This window comes from Macaca nemestrina, chromosome 9, assembly GCF_043159975.1.
Source record: "Macaca nemestrina isolate mMacNem1 chromosome 9, mMacNem.hap1, whole genome shotgun sequence".
NCBI classification, from domain to species: domain Eukaryota; kingdom Metazoa; phylum Chordata; class Mammalia; order Primates; family Cercopithecidae; genus Macaca; species Macaca nemestrina.
This window is the reverse complement of record NC_092133.1, coordinates 68,692,019-68,704,476: the sequence shown is the minus strand read 5'-3', so window position 1 is coordinate 68,704,476 and position 12,458 is coordinate 68,692,019.

Below are 12,458 nucleotides of genomic sequence, written 5' to 3'. Positions count from 1 at the left end.
CAGCCTGGAGCTCGATCCCACTCGGGAACCAGAGCCTGGGAAAAGAGTTTGTTTCCATCGTCCTTCCCACCAACCGCCCCCACAGCCCGCCCTCCTCTCCAGGAGGTTGAAAAAGTTAAAAATGTGGCAGCCCGAGTCAGGTCAGGCTGTTGTGAATGGAGCGGCAGATCTGCCCAGGCCTCCCAGAGACAGGGCCCGGCAGCCCTGACTGGCGGACCCAGGCCCCTCCCGCGGCTGCGCCAGCCAAAGACAGGCGGGCTGCCCGGTGGTGCCACCACGGCCCCGGAGCTCATTGGCTGCCCCTACCCGGGGTCACCACAGCCTGCCCTGGTGTGCAAGCCGCCACTTGTTAGCTACGGTTGGCAGAGGTGTTGCAAGCACCCCCATTCACCCACCTCATCCCCCTGCCCTCCCTGCGTGGCTCGGCTGTGAGCCAGAAAAGGTGGGATGCACGCTCTGACTGCAGCAAAAAAGGCTTTGACAAGTGTCCCCCACCCACTGTCAGGTGGCAGAATGCCGCACCACTACATCCCAGCTCCCCGGCTCCGCCAGCTTATTGCCTTGTCCCTTGCTGCCCCCAGGTCCAGAGAAAAAAAACCGCTCCAGAGACAAGGAGCACACACCCGACCTGCCTGTAACCTCATCCCCACCCCACGTTGCTCAGACAAAGTCACCTGGCGTCTGGAGCAGGCACACAGCAGTGCCAAGAATCAGGTTAAACAGACTGTTGACATGGTTCAGAAGCCGCCCAGCGTCCCTACCAGACATCACGCCACGTGACATGAGCAAGTCAGCTCACTTCCCAGAGCAGGAAACAGGCTTGGGGGAGGAAAGTGGTGCCCAGGGTCTTGAAGAAACCGTGCCTGTCTCGGGTCCCTGTAGCAAAGTGGTCATTCTACAAACAGTTGCTCAGCCCAAATTTGCTGCACTCAGGGAAATCAAACCCACTGGTGTCAGGTAGAATGGGCAGAAGACCCGAGTCCAGGAGGATGGAAAAGATGAAAAGGCCACACTGAGGATGGTGGCACTTCATCTGATGGGCTTGGCCTAGGGAGCAGCTGCCCATTTGAGTAGGTGTCTCCTGGCAGTGACACAGGCATCCATCTGGCTGCACCAGGAAACGTCATCCTCAGGAGGCAGCGTCACAGCCCCCATGGGGGCTGGGGCTGGATCTTTGCTCTGCCATTTACTGACTGAGTGACCTTGGGTGTCGCTGAAGGAGTTCAGGAAATGCCACCCCAAAATCTGCCATTTTGGTGTGCTGGTTACTTCAAACTGGGGGCGCCTGAGCAACAACAAGTATAGAAAGGGCTTTCTCTGAAGTTCCCTCATCTGCCTAAGTTGTCCTGAACCCCCTCCCAGAAATCTTATCTACCAGGGAAGATTGACTCATTGACACCAACTACCTAGTATTCTTGGGGCTGCTCAGACAACTGTTAACGAACTGAGAGACTGACTTTGACTTTTTGGGTTGTTTTTTTTTTGGTTTTTTTTTTTTGAGACGGAGTCTCGCTCTGTTGCCCAGGCTGGAGTCACTGCAAGCTCTGCCTCCCGGGTTCACGCCATTCTCCTGCCTCAGCCTCCCAAGTAGCTGGGACTACAGGCACCCGCCACCTTGCCCAGCTAACTTTTTTGTATTTTTAGTAGAGATGGGGTTTCACTGTGTTAGCCAGGATGGTCTCGATCTCCTGACCTCATGATCCGCTTCCCTCGACCTCCCAAAGTGCTGGGATTGCAGGCGTGAGCCACCACGCCCAGCCGAGACTGACTTTTTATCTGCATACTGAGACAACTTTTGCTCACCATAGAGTTCTTCCCCTCACCCTCCCAAACTTGCGTTGCCATCACCCACCAGAAGCTCCCAGCCCCTGTTTTCTTTTTCTTTTTTTTTTAAGGTACAAAGGTTATCCTGGACCCCACCCTGCCCCCCCCCCAGTTCCTTTTCTATAGCTCAAGATGTGATCCTTCTTGGAATCTCATATTTCATGGGGCTCCCATGCCTACGTACGTAATTAAATATGGTTTTTCTCCTGTTAACCAGTTTATCTGTCCATGTAATTCCTAGCACAGCCAAAGACCCTAGAAGGGTGGAGGGAGCCAGTTTTTGCTCTCCTGTGTCATTTGACCGCCCTTTGCCTCCCTGTGTCATCTGCAAAATGGGAGTGACACGAACACCTACTTCATAGGGTGGTTGTGAGGAGTAAACAAGTTACCGCATATAAAGCACTTAGAACAGTGCCTAGTACATGGTGTCATTTGGGTGTTTCTTGTTTGTCCGTAGTGGACAAAGATTAGCTGAGCACTGACTGGGTGTCAAGTCCCTTCCAAGCAGTGAAAGCTTTAAGGTGACTGAGACGAGGACTGCCCTTGAGTAGAAACCCTGGGAGCAGAGCCGGTGTGAGGGCTCTAGCCAGGGACGCTTGATAGAGGAACTGGCGTTTGTGAAGGAGGTGAGTGCGGGCAGCACTGGGGTGGGGGTGGACTGGGTGCTCCAGCATGAGCAGAGGCAGGGAGACCAGAGTGCAGAAGTGAGCATGTTTGGGAGCAAGGCCCAGGCCAGGCCCCTAGTCGATACCTGTCATCATGCCAGGCCCACCCAGTGGCCTTGGGCAGAGAACTTTCCCAGGCATGAATGAGAGACCCTGAGCTTCTCCACTCCTCGCTGCACCCTGTCCACTCAGCAATTCACTCAGCAAGTACTTCTGCACCTTTCTTGGTGGCCTGCCTGCCCTCAGGGAGGCTGCAACTAACTCTGTAAGCTGAGAAGGCCATGCAGTGGAGGGGCTAACACGGCAGACAGGACTGTCACTCCCGCCCCAGACCCTTATAAGGAGATGTTTCCCCAGGGACAGGGCCCAGACCTCCTGTCACTCTCACAGCCACTTGGGCATGAAATAAAGGTCCAGGTCTCAGGCAGGACAAGGGGCAGGAGGGCAAGCGCTCTCTAGGACCCCACGGCCAGTCTGCCCAGAGCCCAGGAGTTGGGGCTTTGCTTGGGGAGGGGGAGGGCAGGGCCTGCCACATCTTGTCCACCTTCCCCACCCTCCTACCAATTTGGTCTAAACAAAGTCCCTAGGGAGGGAGGGCAGGGCTGCTCCCAGACTGGCTGGATTTTTCCTTGAGGAGACAGGGTGCAGCTCCCCACTGAAGCCCGTGATAGTCAGAGCAGGGTTCAGGCCAGGGCCGCAGGGTCCCCGGCTGGCAGTCCCACTACCTAGACTGAATTATTCTCATTTTTCAGATGGACTCAGATGTGGAGGCCCGAGAGACAGGTACCTGGCAGCACAGGAGGATACAGTGGGCTCCTTCAGATGGGGAAGTTGGGGCCAGAGGGAGGGAGTGGGGCTTACCAGGCCCGGCCTCATTACCTCACACCGACAGCCCAAAACCTCCCCTGCACTCCTCCTGGCCCCAGGTACCCTGCAGGGCCCTCTCACCCTGACTGCAGCCTGTGGAGCCCCCTCCCTCCACTGTGGAGCCCTGCTGCCCTGGTTCCCTTCTGCCTGAGGCTCTTCTCACCCCTCAGGGCCCAACCTCCTGCCACCTCCTCAGGGAGGTCTGGCCTGGCCCTTTAGGGCCTCTCACATCCTCTTCTGGAGGTATTTGTGTAGTTCTTAGGCAAAGACTTCCCTGGAGAAGAGGTTCAGGGCCGCGGCCCCAGGGCCTGGGCACCACACTCTGGGGTCTCCATGGGAGGCTGAGGGAAGGAAGGAGCCCGTCAGCACTGAGGCACTGTCCCCCTGCAGCATTCCCAGCCTCGCCTACTCCTCTGCCCAGGGTCACCCTAGGGGGCTACTTTGCAGCCATAAACTCGTGCCCTGGCTGGGAGACACTTCTCCCAGATCTTAGAGGGCTCAGACCCAGGGCCGTCAGGCACGGTGTGCGTCCAGCTGGACGGTGGGTGGAGAAAGCAGTCTCTCAGGGGACGGGCACTGGGTGGGGGCTTCTTCCTTTTCCCACCTCCTGGTGGAAGCAGAGTCCTGCTGAAAAGGCCCCACGTCTCCTCTCCCGGCATGAGGACAAATGTGCCAGGGGCCAAAGTGAGAATCACAAACAGTGGTCATCGAGGGGAGCGTGGACTGCTGTACGAAGAGGTCACCACCCCAAGAGGTAGAGGAGGCGGCTCTCTCCAGCACTCAGGCCTGTGCCAGATGGCACCAGTCACTCCTGGAGTCAGACCCAACTCTGTCCCCGGCCGCCCCAGTGCTGCCCTCGCCACAAGCCCTGGAATCACCTCTGGCAGGCTCTGCCATCTGCTGGGTGCCAGCCCATGGCCTGCATGCAGGAGGTGGCATCATGGGCCCTAATTTTGCTTCCAGCCACACGTCAAACAAGCCAGCTACCACCACTGCAGGTGCCACACGGGTGCAAGTGTGTCCACGGTGTTCAGGCTGTGAGTGACAGGCCTTGCGAAGCCACCGCAGGTGCTCAGAGCTTCTTCTCTGTGGATGTCTTTAGTCCTCAGTCTCTCTCTGGTCCCACCTTGGCATGGAAGCACTGAGCACAAAGCCCAAAGATTGGAGTTCCAGCCTCAGCCATGGACGTGCTAGGCCAGGAGGCACTTTTCATCTGTATTATTTACTTATGAAATCTTATTATAGTCTGGGTGCAGTGGCTCACGCCTGTAGTCCCAGCACTTTGCAAGGCCGAGGCGGGTGGATCAAGAGGTTGAGAGATCGAGACCAGCCTGGCCAACATGGTGAAACCCTGTCTCTACTAATAATACAAAAATTAGCTGGGTGTGGTGGCACGCGCCTGTAGTCCCAGCTTACTCAGGATGCTGAGGCAGGAGAATAGCTTGAACCCAGGAGGTGGAAGTTGCAGTGAGCCGAGATTGTGCCACTGCACTCCAGCCTGGCAACAGAGTGAGACTCTGTCTCAAAAAAAAAAAAAAAGGCTGGGCGCGGTGGCTCACGCCTGTAATCCCAGCACTTTGGGAGGCCGAGGCGGGCGGATCACAAGGTCAGGAGATCGAGACCACGGTGAAACCCCGTCTCTACTAAAAATACAAAAAATTAGCCGGGCGCGGTTGTGGGCGCCTGTAGTCCCAGCTACTGAGGAGGCTGAGGCAGGAGAATGGCGTGAACCCGGGAGGCGGAGCTTGCAGTGAGCTGAGATCCGGCCACTGCACTCCAGCCTGGGCGACAGAGCGAGACTCCGTCTCAAAAAAAAAAAAAAAAAAAAAAAAAAAAATCTTATAGGCCAGATATGGTGGCTCACGTCTATAATCCCAGCACTTTGGGAGGCTGAGGCAGGTGGATCACCTAAGGTCAAGAGTTCAAGACCACCCTGACCAACACAGTGAAACCTGCCTCTACTAAAAATACAAAATTACCGGGTATGGTGGCGCATGCCTGTAATCCCAGCTACTCGGGAGGCTGAGGCAAGAGAATCACTTGAACCTGGGAGGCAGAGGTTGCAGTGAGCCCCTGCCATTGCACCCAAGCCTGGGCAACAAGATCGAGACTCCATCTCAAAAAAAAAATCTTCTTATAATTATCATCCCACAGACGTCACCAGTTCAGTCACTAAGGATGTCAGCCTCTGTCAGCCACTGAGTTTATAGGTGTCAGCCCTGTTAGCCTGACCCATATCAACTTTGTACAAACGCCCTACCAGGGGGCCAGGGTCCCTCATGGGGGCTGGGGTCCCTCCCGGACCCAGCCTCACCCCAGGATCCTAAGTCCAGGCCTCTGCTTTCAGGACCCTGGGCCCAACATCCGCCCACTCCCTGCCAGCCTGGCCACAGTGGGGTGGGATTGGAGCCTGGAGGATCGAGTTTCACGTCCTACAGCTGCCCATATTATTAGCTCTGGAGGGGCAGCCTGGGCTGTAACACAATTCAAGGAACTGTTGACTTGGCTCGAGTTTCCAGCCCAGCAGCTGGGAGGGATGCATGGAGTGGGGAGCAGGGCCTCTGACTCCTCCCACCCCCCAGTGCCTGTTGTGAGAGCTAGAGAAGACTGCTAGACGACCAACTGAGTCCCTCCAGGCGCCACTGATGTCCATGCGGGCACTGGGGACTCTCACGGCCTTTGGGCAACCCCAGCCAGCTGCCTGACTGCTGGCCTCCTCCCATACCTGTTTGTGCAATCTCAGCCTCCTGCTCCTCCCACTGCCCCTGGCTGGAAGGTGATGGGGAAATGGGTAGCCCTACTCCTCAGCCTGGAAAAGGACGCTCCAGACCCCCAACAGGAGAAGGAAAGTCCCCCTCCGCTCCGCCTCCCTCATCGACTCCTGCCTCTTTCTGTTGCTGGTGTCTGCAGGTGCCAGCACCCCCGGAGTAAGCCAGGGAAAACCTGGGCCTGGGCCAGGGCCCCAGACTGTGGCTCCAGGAAAGGACCTGGGCTCCTGGCCAGGCACCCAGCCCTGCATTCACAGAGGTATCAGGAACCAGCCTCCTAAGACCCCTGAACCCCTCCCTTGTCGGCCATTGGGAGTCACACCTTCCCGCATGCTGTTGGGGACTGAGAGAAGCTATGTGGATATCCTACACACGCCTGGAAGTGCCCCACGGGGTTGGCTGTTGCATAGAAGGTTTTGGCCCTGTCCCTTCCCTAAGAAGGGACAAGGGACCTGTGGCCCCACTGAACTCTGCATAACAGACCTCACTGTCAGCAGAAACCAGCGATTAAGAATTTGAGGATTTTGGCTGGGCTTGGTGACTCACACCTGTAATCCCAGCACTTTGGGAGGCCGAGGCGGGTGGATCGCCTGAGGTCAGGAGTTCAAGACCAGGCTGGCCAACATGGCGAAACCCCATCTCTACTAAAAATCCAAAAAAAAAAAAAAAGTCAGGTGTCGGGGCCGGCGCCTGTAATCTCAGTTACTCGGGAGGCTGAGGCAGGAGAATCACTTGAACCCAGGAGGCGGAGGTTGCAGTGAGCCAAGATTGTGCCACTGCACTCCAGCCTGGGTGACAGAGCGAGACTCTGTCTCAAAAAATAACGAAAGAAAAGAAAAGAGGGAGGGAAGAAGGGAAGGGGAGGGGAGGGGAGGGGAGGGGCGGGGCGGGGCGGGGTGGGGCGGGGCGGGGAGGGGAGGGGAGGAAGAAAAAAGAAAGAAAAAAAAGAAAGAGAAAGGAAGGAGAATAAAGAAGAGAAAGAAAAAAGAAAGAAAGAAAGAAAAAGAAAGAAAGAAAGCAAGAAAGCAAGAAAGCAAGAAAGCAAGAAAGCAAGAAAGCAAGAAAGCAAGAAAGCAAGAAAGCAAGAAAGCAAGAAAGAAAGAAAGAAAGAAAGAAAGAGAGAAAGAGAGAAAGAGAAAGAGAAAAAGAATCTGAAGATCTCAGCACTGAATGGACAGTAGCAGAACATGCTGGGCTTGGGGTCTAATTACTGGGCTGCCTGGAGAAGGCAACAAGGACAACATCCTTGTCCTGAAGGCATAAATCACAGAGTGTCAGAGGCTGTGAAGACGGTTCTCAAACTGTATCCCCAGAGCCCTGGGCCCCCAGGGCTGTGGGGTGAGAGTGGGAGGGTGCCCGGGGCTCTAGCCCACCTGTCTCAGTCACCCACTGTTACCTCTTCTGTTTAGTATAGGTGGAATTGTGACTGAAGAAGGGATTCCATGGCCAAAATAAATATTTAAAAACCAGACACATAATCTACCCCCATGATTTTACCACTGAGGAAATCAAGGTCTGGAAAAGAGAAGTGTAAAATGACTGTAAAACGGCTACACAGTCTAAGGTACCTTGGTCTAAGGCCAAGGTTGCCCAGCTCAGTGGTGTTGGAGTTGCTGCCTGGGACACAGACCATCCCCCTGCCCCAACCCTGGGCTGTGGAAAAATAGCCAACACCGTGGATGAGGAGGGCAAAGGTGGTCCGGGGGTGGGGTTTGTCCCCAGCAAGGTCTGGGCCTCAGCCACGGCTCCCCTGACCTAACCCCCTAGGGTTAGAAGCCGGGCTGTCCCTGAAGGCAGCCCCAAACCCTGATCCAGGAGGGCAGCGGAGTCCCCTGTCCACTCCTCTGAGCAGCTGAGAGCTCTGCAGGTTGTCACCCTGGCAAGGCCTCTCCAAGTAACCAAAAGCCCCGCCAGCCTGCCAGTTAGCCATCGCCACACTCCCTCCCATTCCTCCTTGCAAGTACCCGACAGTCTGCAGACCTGGGGCCAAGCTTACCTGAGGCCCATCCTGGGCTCCTGTCATTATTTCCTGCTGTTCCTGGGTGCCGTCCCCAACCCTGCCCTATATGGGTAGGTGCCCTTCCTCCCCCAGTCCCAGCCTCTGCTAACCTGTCCACCCTACCCATGTTGACAGGCCCCTATCCTCCCTGGCTGAAGTGGCTCACAGGTCTTCCAGTCAGCCCGGGGCTCTGGATTCTCACACAGCCCAGCCCAGTCTCTCTCCAGTTGAGGTGGACAAGGTGACGCCCTGACCTCAGACAGCGAGCCGGCCAGGGGCTGGGTCCTGCGGCCCTGACTAGGTGAGACTCCGTCAGGAAACCGAAACAAGCTCCCTACACCTGCCCTCTCACTAGGATACACCTTGCAATGCTGCACCAGGGTGGCCAACCGTCCTGACTTGCCTAGGACTCTCCTGGTGAGCACTGAAAGTCCCGAGTCCCCAGAAACCCCTCAGATCTGGGCATACTGGGACAACTGGTCACTCCACTGGGACACACATCCCAAGGGTCATCACACCTTTCCTGTCCCCAGTGAACCAGGTATTTTTTCTTTCCATAACCCTGGTCTCTCACAAAGACAGGGTGGGGCCACAGGCAGTCCCCTCTGCCCATCTGGCTCCCTCAGACTGGGCTGAGGCTGGCCACAGGCCCATAGTGTTGTCCGAGGCCTGCTGAGTTCTGCTGAGGAGCTGAGAAGAGGCTCCACAGCCCATCAGAGGCCCAGGCCTGTTTAGGCCCTGTGAGATGGAGGATGGAGGAACCCAAGAAAGGCGCTGGGCTCCATCCCAGCCCTGAGTTGTCCCCAGGCTGGGGCAGGCCATTCTGAGGTGATCCCAGGAAGGCAACCCCAGCACGGGAACCAGGCCTACCCGGGGCCCACTGAGGCTGCCTCTACCTGTCTGGGCTTGAGGTGAGTCACTTCCTCCCTCAGCTGGTATGTGATAGGGAGGAGAGGGTTGGGGAGGGGGCAGCACATCTAAAAATAGCAGGGCCTAGACTGGTGGAAGATGCCCCAAGAGCTTCCCCTTGGACCAGGGAGGACCCGGCTTCCCATGGAACCGACAACAGCCATGGCCCCCACCAGGCCCCGCGTTAGGCCAGGGAGAGAGATGGCCAAGACCTCCCCCACCCCCGCTTCCCAGGCTCAGACTCCCCTTGAAGGCTGAGATACAGGAGCAGCGCTGGATGGGGTAGGAGCTTGGAGAGAAGGAGGCCTCCGGCAGACAGTACTTGTTCATTCCCCGCCCTGTGCACACACAGAGATGCACGCACACAGACACAGGCACGCTCCCTCGCCCAGCCCGGCTTCATGAGTCATGTCCCTCATGCCGGGACTCATCTCCCTGGTCAGCAGGGTGGACTGAGGACCCACTGTGTGCTTGAGCCACACCCTGGAAGACAAGGAAGCCATGCTTATGACCGTCCCTGGCCTCGGGGACTCCATATCATAAGAGGCCACTCAGGAAAGAGGAGAATATCCAGGGCAAAAGCAAGAGGCAGGCAGGGGGTGTGTGGTGGATGAGCTGGAGTCCGGAAGACCTGGTTTCAAATCCTGACACTCACCCTTTCTAGCCATGTGACCACAGACAAGCTGTATGACCTCTCCTGCCTCCACTTCCATCTATATAATGGATGCCATGTACAGCCCTTGTCATATGTCAGATACAATCATGCATATAAAGTCCCCAAGCAATCAGAGCTCTTGCCATCAAAGCTTATGGTATCAGGCTAGAAACCTTGGGGGCGGGGGTACTTTGAAGATGTCGGTAGACCTTTCTATCCCATGGACTTACTGTGACATTCCACCTGGCCCCACCTGTGATAGGGAAAGGGGGAGGCAAGCTGGGGGAGAGGAGCTGCCGCTCACAACAGCGCCGGCCACTACTGTGAACACTTGATATCATTCTCATTTTCCCTCAGCCTCACAACAGCTTTACAAAGTAGGCATCACTGTCCCCATTTCACATGTGGAAAAATGGAGGCCAAGAGACATTCAATCACCTGCCCAAGGTCATGTAGCTGGCCTGGGGCAGAAGCCAGATTGGGGCCCAGATCTGAGTGTGATCTCCCTGTGCATTGTGGGATGAGGCGGGGTCTGTCATGCCTGGGGCTGGCTGAGGGTGCAGAGGTCTCTGACCTTTTCAGGAGGAGCCCCTAGAATCCCCTGCCTGAGGTGACTATGGAATATGCGGAGCCTTTGGCTGGGACTGCCTTCCTCCTGTCTGGTCCCACCTCCCCAGTGCGGACCCCCCTGCCAGCCCTCAGACCCCTCCCAGAAACAGGGAAGGGCTCCACTCCCTCTGGAAGTAACCACCTTCACTTCCAACTTCAGCTTGGTGAGGGAGGTACCGCGACCCCCGAGTGACAGAAAAGGGAGCCAGATCAGAGGGGTCAGGAACCTGCTGTCATGCTCGCAGAGCTGGGGAAGCAGAGCCTGGACGGAGCCCCAGCTGCTCAGACTCCTAAGCTGCCAGTCTGGATCCCACACCCCAGCTGTTGGGTGGGGCAGGGACTTCTCTGCTCCCCCTGCTCCTCACGATTCCCGGAGCCATCCCTGTTTGTACAGGCTGGGGTTACACGCAAAGTGCAAGCCTTGCATCAGCCAGACAGGCCCCGCTCTAGTAAGAGCTGCTTTCTGCCTCTCTGGGCCTTCCCCACCGTTATCTGACTCATCCCCTGACAGTCCCAGGAGACTAGAGAGAGGCCAGGTCTCTTATCCCTATTGCACAGATGAAGGGACTGAGAGAGGAAGTGACTTACTCCAGTGACTCAGGGCCAGACCTGGCAGCAACCCAGGCTGAGGAGGCCACAGGTGTAGCTGATGTGGCCTGGGGAACGTTCCCGGGTGCCACACAGCCAGAGAAGCAGTTTTTAATGCCTCACAGCAGGCACAAATATCAACCGATGTGTGTCAAATAAATGAATGAATGTTGCAGGCCCTGGGTGAAAGATGAGGGATGATATTGAGGAAAAAATAAATAGGATACAGGGAAGGAAAAAAAAGCCGGAAACCCAGACATGCCCCAGTTGCGGCCTCTGAGCCCAGCTGGCTCCCTCCTCTGTAAGAACCTTCATGGCTATCACTTACTGGGTGAGTGCTAGTGACTCTGATATAACGCTTTGTAGCCTTTTTTTTTTTTTTTTTAATCGGGTCTCACTCTGTTGCCCAGGCAGGAATACAGTGGCATGATCTTGGCTCACTGCAGCCTTGACTTCCTGGGCTCAAGGGATCCTCCCACCTCGGCCTCCCAAAGTGCTGGTATTGCAGGAGTGAGCCACCACACCCGCCCCTATAGCCTCTATCTTATTTCATCCTGACAACCCAGTGATGCTATCATCCTCCCCATTTAACAGATGAGTTATCTGAGGCTCAGAGAGGTTACTCAGTTCTTGCTCCAACTGGCACGGGACCACACTCCAGGGACTGACTTGCAACTGCTCTCCAAACCCAGCAGGGCAGATGTGCCCCTGCGCGTGCGGTACCCACGTGGGGCTGCCTAGGAGTGTCTGCGGGTTGGCACCAGCTCCTGTCAGAGCAGTGCAGGGGTGGTGCGACAGGAGCGGAACCCAACGCCAGTGGCCGGGGCGGGGTGGGGGCGGATAATGAGCCAGGGCGCCTGGGCTGCAGTGGGGCTTGGGCACGCCGGCCCACCCGTGTGCGCAAGCCCTGGGCGCCCCCAGCCCCGGGCGCCCTCCCCAAAACCCAGCCACAACTGGGGGACTGGGGGCGGGGCTAATGCTGGAGGCAGGGCCCGCCGGCGCCCGCTGACTGCCCGCTGTGCGTTGCCAGCGATTGCCCCATCAGGCCGCATCCGCTTTCGCAGTCCTGCACGTTGCGCACACAGCGCGCCTGCCTGGGCGGAGCTGCTTGTCCCGGGCCCCCGGCCCCCCGCCCGCGGCCCCGCCCGGCTGCCTTCTCCCCCGGCTGAGACCCGGGCCAGACTGAGTCCCTAGCGGCCCATTACCCCTCCGGGCTCGTCCCAGACACCTTTGATGGCTGCCCTTTGCCCCGTCTGGTCTGAGCGGACAAACGAGGGAAATTGAGTAAGCCAGCTCAGCAAGACAGGAAGCTCCTGGCCGCTTTGTTACTCATGATTTTCAGCAACTTGGGGAGTTGGGGGCAGGGGAGGGAAGTCCTAGGGAAATTTCTGGAGTTCAAGAAGTCTGGGGACTCCAGGACTGGGAGCACCCTCGGGGTGTAGTTGGCCCTAGTAAGTAAGTGCTCCACAAATTCGTGTTAACATGCATTTTCAAGAATGCAGTTTATTTAATTTTCAAGTCTTCAGTCCCAGCTACACGGTAGGCTGAGGCGGGAGGACCCCCTTAGCCCAGGA